The 5,153-nt window shown below is 50.8% G+C and overlaps 1 protein-coding gene across 2 annotated transcripts in view; it reads right to left on the reverse strand.

The window, feature by feature from the left end:
* The window catches only part of HLCS (holocarboxylase synthetase), a 189,085-nt gene that overhangs the window by 181,372 nt on the left and 2,560 nt on the right, over positions 1-5,153 (reverse strand). Inside the window, exon 1 of one of the 2 annotated variants that reach the window (XM_019528912.1) lies at positions 3,672-3,900. The exons of the other annotated variant lie outside the window; for it this stretch is intronic. The gene's annotated coding sequence lies outside the window, so the exon portion shown is untranslated. Of the gene's footprint in view, positions 1-3,671; positions 3,901-5,153 lie in introns of those variants that run through there. 2 annotated transcript variants of the gene reach the window in all.

Here is a 5,153-nt window from a genome sequence, read left to right on the forward strand (position 1 = left end):
CAGGTGGCAGCAGCGCTGGGAGGGGGGAGTTACAGGAGTGGCTGCAACCCCCCCAATCCCCTTCCCAGAGATGCTACCACCTGGCCCGAGTGCAGCCTTGAGCACACCAGGAAGAGCCTGGCCCCAGCAGGCAGCCCTGGTCCCAGCCTGAAGTGCCATCCCGCCATGCAGATCAGGGGAACAGCACCCCCCCATGCGCTCCTGGGGTGTATGCAATGGTGGGAGCCATCCCCCTCCCCCTCCCCACGTCCGTTGGACAAGCCATGGCTCCATCCCGCACCCCTGCCCCACCCTGCCCCGGCTGAGCAGCACTGACCCCACAGCCCCATTCCCTCCCTCACTGCAGGGGGCGCTGATCTGTGCCCTGCCCCATGCTTCTTCCCTCCTCTCCTTCCACCAAAACAGGCTTACCAGCTGCACACAGCTCTCCAAGCTGCCTGGCTGAGCTCCTCACTGCCTGCCAATGCATAAGCAGCTGGGGTTGGGGGTAGGTTTAATCAGAGTGGATCCTGGACAGCCACCCTAATTAAAACAGCTCACCATCACATGGATTAAGGCTCCATGCATTTAAAAAAAAAGGCAGTGGGAGGTTTTATATAAACCTCTAAACCTTTATCTAAGCCTTTATTTAAATAAAGCACCCCCAAGGCCATTTTAAAACATGTCGGGGCTTAATACATGTGACAGTGAGGTGATGTTAAAGCATAACAAACCAGGCAAAACACAGTCAAAAGAGACTGCTTCATTAGTCCAGTTATCATTACAGTTAAACACGTCTCTCATTAGGGTTCATAAAGTAAAAGCTGGTCTTCTTGATCTTGAGTATCTTGACTGCCACTCTAAAACTTTGCTGCCCGTCATTTCCACACCTGGGCTAAGATTTTTAGCTAGAGCTAAAAAACAGCCTGCAAGGGTGGAAAATAGAGAAGAGACATTCCAGGGATGGCTAACAGACTGTAACATTGCAGAGGCAAGGACAGTTTAAAGAGTGGGACTTCAGACCATTAAAAGATAGGGTCATTAACTTCTGTGGTGTGCAGAGTCAGAAGCAGGAATCAGGGAAATGATGACGAGCCATGAAGTCATAGAATCCCAGAAGTTGGGCTGGAAGTGATCTCCAGAGTTCATCTAGTCCAAACTGTGCCTGAGGCAGGATCATCCCATACAACCATGATCTAAACCAGAGGCAAGCAAAGTCCAGACCACAGTGGATTTCATTTCCTAGCAACCCCTGCCCTTGTTTCTGTAGCCAGTTTGCATGGGGACCCCAGCAGCAGAGGAACTCTGACAGCGCAGTCAGGGTTTCCAGAAGCCAGCCCCAGCAGCACTGGTGCTGCATGCGTCTGGGCAGGAAACTGCTCTGGGGCTGGGATCGTGTGACAGTGACAGCATGGTCCAGAGCTGGGGCAGAGCTGTGATCTACTGCCTGCACAGCCCACGCAGGGGTGTGCACACAGCGGATCACAGCTCTGCCCCAGCTCTGGACCATGCTGTCACTGCTGCAAGATCACAACCCTGGCTGTGGAGCCACTCCACACCCAGCCGCGTGCCCCACCAACACTGCCAGAGCCAGTCTCCTTGGAAACCCTGGCCCCACCCACAGTGTCACGGTGCAGCCACTCCTGGGGCCTCCATAAAAACCAGTGATGTGGGCGAGGCAACTAGGAAATGGAGTCTGGCTGCCAACCGAATCTACCATTTTGCCCACCCCAACCTAAACTCCACATAAGACTACTGTCAACCCTGACACAACACAAATCTAACACCTTAACCTGCCACAGGTAAAGCAGGGGAACCACAGCAATGCCCTGCTTTTATGAAATGTTGTCTATAAATACTCAAGAGATCCTGGGCTGAGGGCTACAGAGGAAGACAAACCCCGACAATCGGTCTAACCCTGAACAAAGCATCAAGACCCCTTAGCCAGGAACCTCTGGTCCCAGCAGGAGCATTGGCACAGCCCAGTCACAGTCCCCAATCTTGGTTGTAGCCAACACCCAATGCCTCTGAGGGAAGGCTTAAAAATACCCCGACACATGTCACAGAAAGGGGGGTCAACCAGCCAGGCCCAAAGCCTGGGAAATACCCAAGCAAGAAAATTCCCTCAACTCTGCCTGGTTAGAAACACCTGACCAGTGTTGCCAGGTATACAATAATTATTGTATTTGTACCATAATTTCAATCCTTCTACAATGTATGCTCAATAATGGTAAAAGTGTTCAAAATGTAGGATCATTTCTGACACAGCTATTTGATGTACCATACGCAAAACCCAAGTCATTAGTTTTTTATTAATATATTTTGTATTCCACATCAAGTCAGCTAAATCAGGTCCAAATCGTATTGACTGATCAATACTCAATCTTTCCAAAAACTATTGATTGAGCAGGCAGAATTCAGTCATTCTAGATGCCATGTGTGGTGCTACAACCAGCAAGCATCCTCCATCCCAGCTTTTCACCCTGGGACTTCAGATACTCCTAGAACCATTGGCAGGAATCCTACATACATGCCAAACAGGGAGGTCTTGGGATCCAGATGCCCCCACTTGATCTAAGCCAAAAGGCCACCACCTACTTGATCATGGTATTTCCCCAAATAGTCTTAACTGACTTTCTGGTTTGCTGCCAGCACTTTCTTAGGACAGCTTGCCTCAAAATAAAGAAATGCTTCAATTTTGATAATGTATTTCTCACTCACTGCTGACTTACAGCAAGCAATATAAAGGAAATAAGATTCCTGAAACATGGAAGATACCATATTTTAGCCAATTTTGGAATTATAAACCTCACTGCTAAACAAGAAAGATGTCTACACTTCCCCAGTGGTGTCAGATGGCAGAAAGGCAGAGAAGAGAAACTGCGTCATCTGCACATCAAAGAGCATCTCACCTAAAAGGAGTCTCACAGACCCAGAGGAACAGACATCTACCTTCACCTTCGTCTGTACACAATGATGTTTATTTTCTACCAATGGGGGCTTTTACAATCTTGGATTTCTCCTCAGCCTGAAGAAGGGGAGGCGTGCCTGAAAGCTGGCAGAGAAAGATAATTTTTTTGCTGCTTTCTAGTTGGTCTAATAAAAAGGTATCACCTCTGAACCAAAAGTTTTAGAGTTCCATATTCCTATAAAGCAGCAGTTCCCAATCAGTGGCGTACATACCACCAGTGGGACACAGACAACCTGTCAGTGACACGCGTTAACAGATTTATTATAATTATAGTATATAATCAATATATTATAATTATAATAATTATTTTTTATGACAAAAACTTTCCAGTGGTACTTAAGGTTGAATTGAAACATTTGCTGGTGGTACTTAAGGTCATATTATTTTAAATGGGTGGTGCGCAATCTGTCAGAGACAGGAAGCCACTGTAAATAAAGATTACTGGCATTTTTATTTACATATTTTGTTTCCGTGGACAACACTTTTTCAGTAAATACCAGCAATCTGAGCTTCCAATGCCATAATTTCATATTTAAGACCTACCATCTAGCTTTAAACACTGGGTGGAGAAGGCAGAGGGGATGCAACCGCACACCCTAGACCCCCCTACAGGACACCCCTGCGGGGTGACGGGCAGGTAAGGAAACGGTTGAGGGGAGGGGTGGAACCCTGGGGCCCGCCGCCCGCGGGGGAGGGGCAGGGGCGCAGCACGGGCGGATACCTGAGCCTCGCCAGTGAAGAAGACCTTGGTGCCGATGCGCAGGCAGACCCGCTCCTCGACCGGCCCCTGCCTTCGCTGCCGCCGGGGCGGGGCCGGGGGAAAGGCGGCGCCGCCGCAACCGCAGAAGGTGAAGGAGCAGCGGGTGCGGTAAAGGCGGCGCACAGTGCGGCGGATCAACCCGACCGGCCGGGCCCCCCAGCGCGCCCACAGATAGAGGTAGCACAGCGTGATCAGCATTGCGCATGCGCCAAGGCAGCCCCCACGCCGCTCGCTTGCCGGCCGGGTCAACTGGAGGCGTTGCCTCGCCGGACCAGGCCACGCCCCCTCCCCGGCTCATGATTGGCTGCCCCCACCGACCTGCCCGCCAGCTCACTCACTTCAGTCGCAAAGAGAAAGAGGGTTGCTGATTGGTCGGGCTCCCTGCCGCTCTGATTGGTTGTGCAGAGGGGAGCGGTTCTGGACTCGTTACTGCTCCTCCTGCCCCTTCAACTTCGATTTCAGGAGATGGGCTCTACCCACAGATGCGGATTGGCGGAGGCGGGAGGAAATTTGCATACCCTTCCCCCACAATGCCCTTGGTGTTTAAGCGCGGGAAGAGGTCCAGGAGTTGTCCCATACCCCGCGCGCTGCGGGGGAGCTGAGCTGTGTGTGACTAAGCTGTCCTGTCCATACTGCACCCCACTGGCCCGAGGAACCTGTTCCATGACAAAGGGAATGCTGTGTTTGCCCGGCCTGCATTAAGGGGATGGGGAAAAAAAAACCCAAAACAGAGGAAAAGCAGAGTAATCCTCTGCAGGCATGTAACTGCCACTTTTGGTGCAGAGATGCTAGGGAGTGGGGGTGCGACCTGAGGGGGTCAGTGCCCAGCTTGCTCTGCCCTAGTTATGCTGCTCACCCCATGACCTCATCATCACTCTCCTGCTAAGCCACACAGCATTCATGCTGCTTGATACTGAACACTGCATACCCAGCTCCAGTGATATCTGATACTGACGTAAGGTTTTGTTCTTGCCCAGAAAATGTAAAATTGTATTTATGGGTAGCTCTGGAGCAAATGAGAGTACAAACGGACAGAGGAAGAGAAGGGACATCTGACGCTACAATACAAATGACTGGAGTGTGAAGCATAATAAAAAAGTGGTATGCCTCTCTCTGCAGACTTCAGTGGCAAAAAACTGATTTGGCATTTTCTAACTCATGGTGCTCTGGAGTGGTGCCAGAGGGCTGGAAGAGGGCCAACATGGTTCCCATCTTCAAAAAAGGGAGGAAGGAGGACCTGGGGAACTATAAGCCCGTTAGTCTTACCTCGATCCTTGGTAAGCTTTTTGAGAGAATTATCCTGGCGCGTGTCCACGAGGGGCCAGCAGGGGAGATTATGCTTAGGGGCAATCAACACGGGTTCATTAAAGACAGGTCCTGTTGCTCCAACCTGGTGGCCTTCCACAACCAGGTCACAAAATCCTTAGATGCAGGGGTAGCAGT

This window comes from Crocodylus porosus, unplaced genomic scaffold, assembly GCF_001723895.1.
Source record: "Crocodylus porosus isolate Cpor-Errol unplaced genomic scaffold, CroPor_comp1, whole genome shotgun sequence".
In the NCBI taxonomy this organism is placed as follows: Eukaryota; Metazoa; Chordata; order Crocodylia; family Crocodylidae; genus Crocodylus; species Crocodylus porosus.